Consider the following 15,072-nt stretch of genomic DNA (forward strand, 5'->3'; position numbering starts at 1 on the left):
ACCATATACCATGGGTATGACAAAACATGTATTTTTACTGCTCTAATTATGTTGGTAAGCACTTTATAATAGCAATAAGACACCTCGTGGGTTTGTGATATATGGCCAATATCAGTGTTGTAAAAATACATGTTTTGGGGTATCTGTTCTTTACTATTTTTTTATTTTTGACAACTTTTACTTTTACTCCACTACTTTCCTGAAGAAAATAATGTACTTTTAACATTTTCCCTGGCACCCAAAAGTACTCGTTGCATTTCAAATGCTTAGCAGGACAGGAAAATGATCCAAGTCTCACACATCAAGAGAACATCCCTGGTCATCCCTTCTGCCTCTTATCTGGCAGATTCAATAAACACAAATGCTTTGTTTGTAAATGATGTCTGAGTGTTGAAGTGTGCCCCTGGCCATCTGTTAAAAAAAAGGGGGGGGGGGGGGGCGCGAAGGAAATAAATAAATTATTTCTGATTTGCTTAATATAAGGAATGTGAAATTATTATACTTTTACTTTTGATACTTGAGTATATCTTAGCAATTACATTTACTTTTGATACTTAAGCATATTTAAAACCAAACACTTTTAGACTTTTACTCAAGTAGTATTTTACTAGGTGACTTTCACTTTTCCTTGAGTAATTTTCTATTAAGGTATCTTTACTTTTACTCAAGTATGACAATTAGGTACTTTTCCACCTCTGGCCAATATACCACGTCTAAGGGCCGTGTCCAGACACTCCGCCTTGCATCATACATAAGAACAGCCCTTATCCGTGGTGTATTGGCCAAACACCACACCCCCTTGGCCCTTTTTGCTTCATTATAATAGGTTCTCACTGTAAAATAGCAGATTTAACTAGTATTGACAATTTATGTTTAAATATAGTCTATGAAATTCATATCCTATTGCATTTCAGCAAATAGTCAAAATTGGAAGTGTCGTTGATTGGTTTAATATTACAAAAATGTGCACATTTAAAAATATAGCATTCTTCGCATTCACTTGCTACTTAACTACAATATCTTATTGAGTAGTCAGTGCCCATGTACTGTCTACTATGACGAGATGGCCAATAGGCTACTGTCTCAATCACATAACCGATCTCCTATTTTGTTATGTTGAAGTAGGCTACCAGTGTGCATGTACCATGCATATGCCTACCTACAAGACACTGTGCTAATGTAAACTGAGGGGTATTGTGATATTCTTAGAGCTAATAGTATGACCGTGTCGGATCTGTAGTTTCTGTCCATGTTTCCCATGGGACCCTAAACCAGGATTGGGGAGTAACTGAGTACATGTAATCCAACTACAAAAAAACAAACTCGAATCAGTTACTTACCAGCTAAAATATTTTGCTTAGAGAAAGGCACAGTCTGTTTCTGTAGAGAAAGCCAACTTTAAATCTTAGCTTCTTAACCAGCTCATCGAGATGTTTATTAAACATCAAATCCATATCAATCCAAATGTTGTTGTCATGTGGTGTTGCTACCATGCTGTATGTTCATGTGTTGCTGCCATGTTGTTGTCATGTGGTGTTGCAACCATGCTGTATGTTCATGTGTTGCTGCCATGTTGTTGTCATGTGGTGTTGCTACCATGCTGTATGTTCATGTGTTGCTGCCATGTTGTTGTCATGTGGTGTTGCTACCATGCTGTATGTCCATGTGTTGCTGCCATGTTGTTGTCATGTGGTGTTGCTACCATGCTGTATGTTCATGTGTTGCTGCCATGTTGTCATGTGGTGTTGCTACCATGCTGTATGTTCATGTGTTGCTGCCATGTTGTTGTCATGTGGTGTTGCTACCATGCTGTATGTTCGTGTTGCTACCATGTTGTTGTCATGTGGTGTTGCTGCCATGCTGTTGTCATGTGGTGTTGCTACCATGCTGTATGTTCATGTGTTGCTGCCATGTTGTTGTCATGTAGTGTTGCTACCATGCTGTATGTTCATGTGTTGCTACCATGTTGTTGTCATGTGGTGTTGCTACCATGCTGTATGTTCATGTGTTTCTGACATGTTGTTGTCATGTGGTGTTGCTACCATGTTGTTGTCATGTGGTGTTGCTACCATGCTGTATGTTCATGTGTTGCTGCCATGTTGTTGTCATGTGGTGTTGCTACCATGCTGTATGGTCATGTGTTGCTGCCATGCTGTTGTTGTCTTAGATCTCTCTTTATGTAGTATTGTGGTGTCTCGTCGTGATGCGTGTTAGGTCCTATATGTATTTTATCCGAGCCCCCTCCCCGCCGTTGCCCTTTTGCAGGCCGTTATTGTAAATAAGAATTTGATCTTAACTGACTTGCCTAGTTAAATAAAGGTTAAAATAAATATGTATATGCAGGAAAATGTTTGATTGGAGAACCATCTCATGAGTGAACATGTAGTTCATCTGAAACATTCTTCAGAGAGTTTGAAAACACCATGTACATAATTTGGTTTTGCCTGTATTAAGCACAAGTTTCAAATCAGCAAGGTGTAACGGCTGTTGGAAGGAGAGAACCAAGGTGCAGCATGGTAAGTGTTCATATTTATTGAACATTAAATACAAAAATAACAAGATAATAACCGAAACAGGTGCAAACACTGATACGGAAAACAACTACCCACAAAACCCATGTGGGCAAGAGCTACCTAAGTATGGTTCTCAATCAGAGACAACGATAGACAGCTGCCTCCGATTGAGAACCACACCCGGCCAAACACATAGAAATAGAAAAACATAGAATGCCCACCCCAACTCACACCCTGACCAAACCAAAATAGAGTCATAAAAAGGATCTCTCAGGTCAGCGCGTGACACAAGGGATTCCGGCATAGCTATAAAATCTGACTGTCGTTTTGATACAGCCAGATCAACAATAGCATACATAATAGTATCATCCGCATATAGATTAAATTGACCATTTTTAACAGATTGACCAATGGTGTTTATATAAATAGTGAAGAGAATAGGTCCCAAAACCGACCCCTGTGGTACACGTTTATGTACTTCAAGAAATTCTGATCTCACCTGAAAAAAGTGTTGTTTTTACAGTACCAGTCAAATGTTTTAGAACACCTACTCATTCAAGGGTTTTTCTTAATTTTCACTATTTTATACATTGTAGAATAATAGTGAAGACATCAAAACTATGAAATAACACATGGAATCATGTAGTAACCAAAAAAGTGTTAAACAAATCAAAATATATTGTATATTTTAGATTTTTCAAAGTAACCACCCTTTGCCTTGACAGCTTTGCACACTTGACATTCTCTCAACCAGCTTCATGAGGTAGTCACCTGGAATGCATTTCAGTCAACAGATGTGCCTTCTTAAGCTGAGACCTTGACACAGATATCTTTTGTTCTCAAAACAAGTTCTGGGCGTACTGCCAAATTGCAGCTACTGATAGTGATGATTCGTTCAGTCAGCGACTCGCATGACCATAGAAATTGGTTTATAGAACAGCACATGAATAGAACACAGAAATTAGTTTTAAGAAAAGCAAATGTATGACATTTCCATTACAAGATTTTACACCCTATTATTTTCTTACAATTTAAATGTGGTGACCACATTATTTGACCAACTCAGGCTACATCTGTTTTTAAGAGTTTTAGCTTTTAAACTTGTTATACCTGCTAGCCTACCTGTGAGTGGCTTCTGCCCCCCCCCCCCCCCCCTCTACGGTCAGGGCGTGACACTTTCTTATGGTTACTGTAGGCCTAGATATTATACTTCTAGATACACCAGGCCTAATATAAAATGAGATGATGAAATAAAAAGAGTTGAGGGACATTTTTAAATAATAATTTGTATTTGTTGGCTATGCAAAAGGTATTGTGTGAAAAGTACTATTGGTATTTGTTCAAAAAATGCAAATAGCCAATGTTGGCCATATGCATGATAATAAGCCTCCTCTGAAATACAGTGAACCCTCACAAGAGGGTAACGTTGTGCTCCTATCAATCCTAGGCTATACGGATGAGGGACGGGATGAACAAAACAACAAAAGAAATGTCACATTTCACATTATGCTGTCCACGGTGCCTCCGTCAGAGTGTTATTCCAACTCTCTATCTGCACCCTGGTCACATTAAAATGTCCTGGCCCTGGGTGATGATGGACCAAGGACTGGAAGATGGAATATCTTCTCACAGTCATGACGCTGCTCTCTGAATAAGACAATGGACAGTTACTCAAACACTAACTGTCCCATGCAGGGGCAGACTGGCAGATGGGCTGGTCCATTTTTTTTCTCAGTTGGCATGTCTAACTTTTTTTTATTTTTATGTTGCACAAAATTATCATGGGGGCCTCAAGGAAAACAATGGGTCAGTGTGTTAGAAATGCCAGGGCCAATTTCATGTTGATGCCATGCCCCTGATGCCATGTTCTCTTCACATCAGGCCACAAACAAAAGGAATGGCGAGGATAGGAAAATGTAAAGCATTGAGTCACTTTCGTATTCAGCCACTAATGTAGGGGTGGGTAGCATTCTTTTATAACTTGTTTCCAACTCCTCAGCCTCATGTTCTCAAACTCCAATTTTCTGATTTCCCACAGCCTTTCTCTGATCACATTCATGAGCCTCTGTTCGCTCTCCATGTTGCTGAAACGACAAACGTATGTCTGCGTGGAAAGTAGTGCCATTGGGATAGAATATCTAATCACTAGCCACTTGCCTAACCTAACCTGGTAAATAGATACCATGATTTCCTCAACTTTTCCCCCCTACATACATACAGTTGAAATCAGTTAACATCCACCTTAGCTAAAGACATTTAAACTCAGTTTTTCACAATTCCTGACATTTAGTCCTAGTAAAAATTCCCAGCTAGGATCACCACTTTATTTTAAGAATGTGAAATGTAAGAATAATAGTAGAAAGAATAATTTATTTCAGCTTTTATTTCTTTCATCATATTCCCAGTTGGTCAGAAGTTCACATGCACTCAATTAGAATTTGGTAGCATTGACTTTAAATTGCTAATTTCCACAATAACTTGGGTGAATTTTGGCCCATTCCTCCTGACAGAGCTGGTGTAACTGAATCAGGTTTGTAGGCCTCCTTGCTCGCACACACTTTTTCAGTTATGCCCACAAATTTCCAATAGGATTGAGGTCAGGGCTTTGTGATGGCCACTCCAATACCTTGACTTTGTTGTCCTTAAAGCCATTTTTCCACAACTTTGGAAGTATGCTTGGGGTCAATGTCCATTTGGAAGACCCATTTGCGACCAAGCTTTAATTTCCTGACTGATGTCTTGAGATGTTGCTTCAATATATCCACATAATTTTCCTTCCTCATGATGCCATCTATTTTATGAAGTGCACCAGTCCCTCCTGCAGAAAAGCACCACAACAAGATGCTGCCATCCCCATGCTTCACGGTTCGGAAGATGTTCTTTGGCTTGCAAGCCTCCCCCTTTTTCCTTCAAACATAACGATGGTCATTATGGCCAAACAGTTCTATTTTTATTTCATCAGACCAGAGGACATTTCTCCAAAAAGTACGATCTTTGTTCCCATGTGCAGTTGCAAACCGTAGTCTGGCTTTTTTTATGGCGGTTTTGGAACAGTGGCTTCTTCCTTGCATAGCCTTTCAGGTTCTGTCAATATAGGACTTGTTTTACTGTGGATATAGATACTTTTGTACCTGTTTCCTCCAGCATCTTCACAGGGTTCTTTGCTGTTGTTCTGGGATTGATTTGCACTTTTCGCACCAACGTACATGAATCTCTAGGAGAGAGACACTGAGTTTGAAGGTAGGCCTTGAAATACATTCACACCTCTAATTGACTCAAATGATGTCAATTAGCCTATCAGAAGCTTCTAAAGCCATGACATAATTTTCTGGAATTTTCCAAGTTGTTTAAAGGCACAGTCAACTTAGTGTATGTAAACTTCTGACCCACTGGAATTGTGATACAGGGGATTATAAGTGAAATAATCTGTCTGTAAACAATTGTTGGAAAAAATACTTGTGTCATGCACAAAGTAGATATCCTAATCGACTTGCCAAAACTATAGTTTGTTAACAAGAAATTTGTGGATTGGTTGAAAAAGGAGTGTATGTCAACTTCCGACTTCAACTGTATGTACACTATTTCAGTCACATGCCCCCCCCATCTCGGTTATCGATGTAATAGCCGAGCACCTGGTTTGTGATCCTTGTGGAGCAAAGTTTTCTTCCTTTCTCCCTTTATTTATAAACAAAACAAAAACTTACCCTGCCATGGCACCATTGAAGTCACAATCACATGATGTAGGCCTTCTAGGAGAGTGTACTTTTCTTCCCTGAGACCCGATGCCTCCCACCTTCTCTGCTCCAGTTAAAAATGTATCAGTTCTCTCGCTCTCTTGTTTATTGTCATCTATCATTCATCTGCATCTGCATGGTCTCCATCTGGCCCAATCACTGAAACTAGGCCTATTTTTCAGAATGAGCTAGACCTACTTAGGTGATTCATATAGAAAGTGTGTAGACATTTTTAGACTTTTCTAGACATGTCTTATGTAGGCCTAGAAAGTCTCTGTTATCACCTTTTTTAAAAACTCTTAAATTAGACCTAGGTCAAACTCCCTCACCCTTCTCTCCCCATTTAGTTTCAAAATTGATGCTTTCGAAGTCAGAAACACCTTTTCCAGTTCCCACGCTGTTATCCTTGGGCTCTCTTTGTTGTCCTGCAGTCCTGCAGTCACTTAAAGATCTGCTACACAATAGCTCCAAAAACTCAGGGAAGATGAGCATTTGTGTTTGTGTGTGTGTGTGTGTCAGAAAAGGAGAGGGAGAGAGACAGACAGGAAATCAGTTTAACAGTACATTTTAGACATTATGCTCTATGTATTCAATGTTGCTTGTTGATTCAAGTCTGTTGTTTTGCCAAATAACAAGGTACCGAACTGTCGTATACCAAGAGTAGTTTTTGCCACACACTTTACACCTGTGTATGTGTATGGCAGGACTTTACACTTTTGGTGCTGCTCTTCTCTATGACTGTGGTCCCTCAGAACCAGCCTCAGGACTGCTCAGAGGTACATGACAATAGCTTCATCCACAGTGGAGTGTTTACCATCTCCCCTGCTGGCCCCACGTCTGCTGTCTATGCCTACTGTGACATGGACACTGACGGAGTGAAATTAACTGTGAGAATGAGAGACAGATGGAGAGAGAGAACAGTGAGAGGAAACAGAGAGAGGAAACAGAGGGGACGGGGTCAAGTGAAGACTGTGATGTGTTTCTTTCCCAGTTCTTCCAGAGACAAATGGATGGGTCTGTGAACTTCTACAGAGACTTGGACCACTACAAGAATGGCTTTGAGCATGCTGCAGGAGACCACTGGCTGGGGTAAGGGCTTTTTATTGATGTGGACTGGGTTGTACTGCACCGGATATGTGTAGGTTATGTTCACCACTAACTGTAAAGTTCTTACTGAATCCATTACTTGTTAGTTTATAACTAGTGGTTTACTAAATTGGGTTGCCGGTTTGGAGACCCTCCATCACCTGTCCAGGGTAGGAAGACAGAGCTGAGGGTGGACATGGAGGACTATGAGCAATTTGGGGAGAAGGGCCTTGGTCAGGGAGGTGACCAAGAACCCAATGGTTACTCTGACAGAGCTCCAGAGTTCCTCTGTGGAGATGGTAGAACCTTCCAGAAGGGCAACCATCTCTGCAGCACTCCACCAATCACTCCTCAGTAAAAGGTACATGACAGCCTGCTTGGAGTATGCCAAAAGGCACTGGTCTGATGAAACCAAGATTGAACTCTTTGGCCTGAATACCAAGCGTCACGTCTGGAGAAAACCAGGCACCGCTCATCACCTGGCAAATACCACCCCTACCATGAAGCATGGTGGTGGAAACATCATGCTGTGGGATGTTTTTCAGGGGCAGAGACTGAGAGTCTAGTCAGTATCGAGGGAAAGATGAACGGCCAAAGTACAGAGAGACCCTTGATGAAAACCTGCTCCAGAAGGCTCAGGCCATCAGACTGGGGTGAAGGTTCACCTTGCAACAGGACAATGACCCTAAGCACACAGCCAAGACAACCTAGGAGTGGCTTCGGGGCCTATCTCTGAATGTCCTTGAGTGGCCCAGCCAGAGCCCGGACTTGAACCCGATCTAACATCTCTGGAGAGACCTGAAAATAGCTGTGCAGAAACGCTCCCCCTCCACCTGACAGAGCTTGAGAGGATTTGCAGAGAAGAATCTGAGAAACTCCCCAAATACAGGTGTGTCAAGCTTGTAGCGTCATACCCAGAGAAGACTCCAGGCTGTAATCGCTGCCAAATATGCTTCAACAAAGTACTGAGTAAAGGGTCTGAATACATATGTAAATGTGATATTTCAGTTTTTTAAAATTTGCAAACATTTCTAAAAAACTGTTTTTGCTTTGTCATTATGGAGTATTGTGTACAGATTGATGAGGAAAAAAATGTCCTCCATTTTAGAATAAGCCTGTAACGTAACAAAATGTGAAAAAGTGAAGGGGTCTGAATACTTTAGGAATGCACTGTATGTGAATCGTAATAATGTAGATTAACAGGTAAAAATGAACTAAAACTAATATTATGCAAGATGTCAAATCTTCGTGGCAAGCTGGCTAGCTAACAGTACTAGTAGCTAACCAGTTAGCGCTATTGGCTTATTTTGTGCTTGTGATCTATGGTATGTAGGCAGGTAAACATTCCAAAATTAACACAACATGTATTTATTAATGTATCAAGATAAAAAATATTGTAGTCAGGCAATGTATGAGATGTGAATAGGCAATATGTCATTCCAAAGTCGTGTATTTTTCTCGCTTCAGCTCAAATAATGGCCACCGTGATTTCAATACCTTTTGCATCATTTTTTACGTGGTTGCGTCATATTTCTTTGCATCCTTTCCGTTGAATCTTGAATTGATGCAAGATTCAAAATATGTGTAAACAGAGTACACATTGGAGAAGTGCCCTCTGTGCTCTGTTTCGCATACTTTGATTTGGACTCATACGATGACCCTCCCATGCTCCAATTTGTGTGCTCGGAGCACAGTAGTATTTATTTTGAGAAACACCCTCAGAGTAAGACGCTCCACGTCTTCAACTTTAAGATGGCGGGGCAGGTGACATAGAAATCAGAGCTGCTCACTTTATTGGTGGATTCATGAATGACTCATTTGTAATATATAATGGTATTTTTCACAGCAATAGAAAGCTAAATGGTTGATTGTTTCTGCTTATTCTATTGTGGTGTTATGTTGAATGCCACATCAGGAGTCAAAAGTATTCTCAATTCAATTCAATTCACAACCAATCTAAACTCAATTCAACTCAACCCGATTGATCAACAATTCAATTCACAACCAATCTAAACTCAATTCAACTCAACCCGATTGATCAACAATTCAATTCACAACCAATCTAAACTCAATTCAACTCAACCCGATTGATCAACAATTCAATTCACAACCAATCTAAACTCAATTCAACTCAACCCGATTGATCAACAATTCAATTCACAACCAATCTAAACTCAATTCAACTCAACCCGATTGATCAACAATTCAATTCACAACCAATCTAAACTCAATTCAACTCAACCCGATTGATCAACAATTCAATTCACAACCAATCTAAACTCAATTCAACTCAACCCGATTGATCAACAATTCAATTCACAACCAATCTAAACTCAATTCAACTCAACCCGATTGATCAACAATTCAATTCACAACCAATCTAAACTCAATTCAACTCAACCCGATTGATCAACAATTCAATTCACAACCAATCTAAACTCAATTCAACTCAACCCGATTGATCAACAATTCAATTCACAACCAATCTAAACTCAATTCAACTCAACCCGATTGATCAACAATTCAATTCACAACCAATCTAAACTCAATTCAACTCAACCCGATTGATCAACAATTCAATTCACAACCAATCTAAACTCAATTCAACTCAACCCGATTGATCAACAATTCAATTCACAACCAATCTAAACTCAATTCAACTCAACCCGATTGATCAACAATTCAATTCACAACCAATCTAAACTCAATTCAACTCAACCCGATTGATCAACAATTCAATTCACAACCAATCTAAACTCAATTCAACTCAACCCGATTGATCAACAATTAAATTCAATTAAGTCCTGAACCCCTTTCACCAGGTGATGCCCTCTCCCACTACAACATCCAGAGGTTTTCCACCTACGACCGGGACCAGGTCAGCAGCCATGTGAACTGTGCTGAAAGTGACCTTGATTACATTAAGACACAATCACATAATTATGTCTCTTTTTTTTGTTATTTGTGCGAATACTTGGGAACAGATTTCGGTAATTAAACAGATGTTTTGCTGAATTCCTTTTTTACTAAAAACCTTGGAGGGCTAAGAAAATCACTCACGGCTGGTTTTGGTCACCTGTTGCCGACCTCTGCTATACTACAATGTATGTAGGCCTATAATGTGTTTGTCTGTGAGTGAGACAGGCTTGAAATAAAACAACCAGTGTTATTCTATTGAAAGCTAGGTGTTAATAAGTCATTCAATGTTCATTGGCCTACATAAGAACATAGGTATGTGTGTGTTTAGGAGAGTGTGTGCTGTTTGTGGCTGCCTCGCAAATGGCACCCTATTCCCTATTTAGTGCAATACTTTTGACCAAGTAGTACACTATATAAAGAATAGGGTGCCATTTAGGATGCAATCTGTGAGTGCATAGTGGCATGTATCAACACTGTAGCCCATGCTCTGAGTTCCTCCCATTCCACAGAACAGTGGCTCAGCTACTGTTGGCTTGCTGATAATGACAACACTGTAGCCCATGCTCTGGGTTCCTCCCATTCCACAGAACAGTGGCTCAGCTACTGTTGGCTTGCTGATAATGACAACACTGTAGCCCATGCTCTGAGTTCCTCCCATTCCACCGACCAGTGGCTCAGCTACTGTTGGCTTGCTGATAATGACAACACTGTAGCCCATGCTCTGGGTTCCTCCCATTCCACAGAACAGTGGCTCAGCTACTGTTGGCTTGCTGATAATGACAACACTGTAGCCCATGCTCTGAGTTCCTCCCATTCCACAGAACAGTGGCTCAGCTACTGTTGGCTTGCTGATAATGACAACACTGTAGCCCATGCTCTGAGTTCCTCCCATTCCACAGAACAGTGGCTCAGCTACTGTTGGCTTGCTGATAATGACAACACTGTAGCCCATGCTCTGAGTTCCTCCCATTCCACAGAACAGTGGCTCAGCTACTGTTGGCTTGCTGATAATGACAACACTGTAGCCCATGCTCTGAGTTCCTCCCATTCCACAGAACAGTGGCTCAGCTACTGTTGGCTTGCTGATAATGACAACACTGTAGCCCATGCTCTGAGTTCCTCCCATTCCACAGAACAGTGGCTCAGCTACTGTTGGCTTGCTGACAGCAACTAACAGATAGACTGACTTTGTCTCTCTCTCTCTGTCATGGTGTTGTGTAAACACATACGTTGACCCAGTGGTCTGAAATGCATCTGTAGATAATGGGCAAATGAGGATCTTAGGTTACGTTAGGGAAATAAATGAATGGCAATGCAACATTTAATTTTGGTGACATTGAAAAGAAACCTTTACTGTGTCATAGTTGCGTATCATATATTGTATGTTTAGCACATTAGTAATATATAATACGAAATGGGTGATGGACAGTCACAAATGAATACATACCATACAAAACGTAACATATCATACTAAATGTAGTATCTCAGATTTACATACAAAATGATACGAAATGCTCTGAGACCAGGTTGAAAGAGCCGGTGTTCTTAATGTTTTGTATACTCCTTGTATATCTATAGACCCTTTCCAGTACACGTTACACTGATGTCAGTGACTCTTGTCGGCAGTAAGAAAGATATCGCCATCTGTGCCCATTCAACATAGCTTAGATGTACTTTTTGGGGTTCTCATTCGCTTACAATTTTACCGTTGAAGTTGGACGTTTTTTAAAAATAATAATGCAGCTGTTTTGCGATGACGACACAAACATTATAATAAGCAGGACATTCATACGAGCCTTAAAATCCAAGTATAATCCAAAAGTAGTGTGAAATGCACTCATGTAGCATGAGCAACATGTAAATCGAGGCTATTTTTGCAGAGGTTCTATATGAACTCCTCCTTGTTCTGCCACCAACTTGCGCGCATCGCCCCCGTGCGGCAATGTTTGTAAACACAGGAAAGGGTCTATAGAAAATGTAGGCCTTTGTTTTTAAACTGAAGTAACAATATCGACCTGCTGATGTCAGTGTCGTGTCGCGTGCTTTTTTTTCTGTTGTTGCTGTAGTGTGGGCCAAAACCTGGCAATATGCTGTAAATTAGCTAATTGAGGAGGAGACAGCAATTCAAAGTCAGGACAGACAGGTACGTGAAAAATGTCAACGTTTGTTTGTTAAAGTTTACGATTAAACGGTAGATGATCGTTGTGGTGAAATGCAGCACAGTCATACCTGTAGTTTCTTCAGTAATGCTGAAGTGCTGTGAACGGCTGCGGTTGATTTCTGCTGATTTCCAACGTTCACGTTGCACAGCCACTGGTCTGTCCCAAAAGCGCTGACATCAAGGAAGGCCAGGGAAACAAACGCTGCTTACTACTGTATCCCTGTCACATCATTTTAGCCAGGTCACGTTTGTCTGTGTGCCAACAGCACAACATTGGAGGACTAATGTAATCCCTTACTGGTGTTGACCTTGAAACCGTGTATGCTTCACATTGGCTACTGAGAAAATATCAAGGGATATATTCAGGACAACAGAGATGAGCTGTATTGCCATGTTGCCCACTGTATAATGGCCACGAGTTTCTCCCTGCTCCTCTGTGCTTCTGTGTTGTAAATTCTACCGTGTACTGTGAAAGTCAATACACATTTTTTTTGTTTATTTTCATATACAAGGGTTGATGCATAGAATGCATACATAGTTCATATAACTTTAGTAGGCCTAGTGCATAAATAGAGTTGAAAACACCCCATATCAGGCACAACAAGAGGAAATAGTTGCTAAGCCTACTTAGTACATTAGAATAGGTGTGCCATGTCAGTCACAAGAGTATTCAAGTTTCCATTGACTTTGGATGAGGGAAATCGGAGTTGCCCCAGTGTTTGCAGATCCATTGACATGTCTTCTATAGCAACGGGTTGGGTCACAGTAGCATTACAGAACAAAGTGAAATGCATGGTTGGAGTCCGAGAGACATCACACTGAGGTTCAGAAAGTGGCACCACTTGGGAGTGTGAGCTGCCTAATGAAAGTGAGAGGGAAGGCAGCAGACATGTAGGACACAACTGTTTTAACACCTGATAACTGCCAAAGGCATCTCAGTGCACTTGCATCAGTCACCATTCCTCCTTCTGATCACTCGGGATATTACAGTGTGGTTGCCGTAACTATTGGATCACATGACATTGTCACATGGGTGTAATGTTATGGCTGCATCAAGAATGTAATGGGAACTGAATTCCTGGTCTGCCTACGTGAGACCCACAAGGGTTTGCAGGTTTTTGTTCCAGCCTAACAATAATGAAACAGATTGAACTAATCAAGGGCTTGATTGTTAAATAATTAGTTGATTCACCAATGTTAGTGTGAGGCTGGAACAAAAGCCTGAACACCCAATGGATCTCCAGGATCAGACCGCAGCCTAAAGAAGGAGTGGCTTCTGAAATGTGCTCAGGAAAAACAGTAATCATTTCCAAAACAGATTGAGTGTTGAGATGCCAACGCCCTGAAATGATAAGCAGGGCTTTGGAATCTTTGGAAGGACGTTATTACACATGAAGAGTCTTCATATACACCTCGCTAACTCTTATCTTTCAGCACCCACCCAGCATTTTTAGAAAAAGATCTCTACAACAAACCGTGTTGTGATGTGATAGTAATTTTGGCTGTAACTACTTGCCCCGTCAACAGTGACACTGTAGATAACTGGTGAAAATGTCTAGGGGGGGGGGGGGGGGAAATTCAATATTCTTCAGAAAATCTATAGATAGTTCCCAAAGGTTCTCGGGCCTTTTTGCAGAACTCTGTATTAGCTGCCAATAGTCCACAAGGCAATTAATCTTTAAAATGTTTGATATATAGACGATCTGGCTATTGAAAACATTTAGTAACTATAAAACAGTGTTGTCATAGTTGTAAGGCCTTGTATGCGTTTTTAATCACTGCCTGTGAGTGTTTTGAAACCCTGAAAATGTATGTTGGGTCATTCTTATGCATTTCAAATGATCAAAGAGTCTACCAGTGTTTGAAATGTTGACATATAAGGCCAATGTGCTAGCATGGACTTTCAACTGCCAATGTTTTTCAGGCCTTAGCCCACTTATCATCGCCCCTGCATGGTTATGACTCAGTAATCATAGGCTATGTCTGTTTTTCTTCCCCCTCCCTCCTCTCCTCTTTCTCTCTGCTAGGGGAATCCAGTATTGAGTTAATGACGCTACTGGAGAAAGTATTTGTTGACTTTTGTGCCCAGACTGGAGGTCAGTAAGGGAGTTCTGTGTTATTAATGGGGCGACGTGATTGGCCAAAGAGGGATATAAGTATGCATGGCACGCTGGCTAGCTTGTCCGGGAAATACAGTAGGTGCTGTGTGGAGTTCGCCGGTTACTAGGCGACAAAGTGGTGAGTCGTCTGAAAATGTTTTTAAAGACTCGAGGTGCTGTGGCCATGTCCCCCTTTCCTAGTTTGCCCCCAGATAGATCCATCCACCCATGATCCCCTTAGGTATTTTAACTGTGGTGCTAGCTGTCATCATGATCCATTGGAGGGATAGTTCATCTCCATGGAATTTTATGTTGCCAATCTTTCCCATTCATTTTCGATTGAGGCCTGCAGATTTGGACTAATGGATTTAGCAAGATTGACACAACAGATGGGCTTGGAATATGGACACAACTCCGATTCAGCTTCTGGTGTTTGGCTCATATTCCATCAGACTCTGCATTTAAACTGACAACTCTCCAGTTGTTGGCCTGTCTATCTAATCTCTAGGCTACCAAGCTGCCACCCCAAAACATTTGACAGACTGATTTTGGGGGGAGCT

Source organism: Oncorhynchus masou, chromosome 17 (assembly GCF_036934945.1).
Source record: "Oncorhynchus masou masou isolate Uvic2021 chromosome 17, UVic_Omas_1.1, whole genome shotgun sequence".
Lineage (NCBI taxonomy): Eukaryota > Metazoa > Chordata > Actinopteri > Salmoniformes > Salmonidae > Oncorhynchus > Oncorhynchus masou.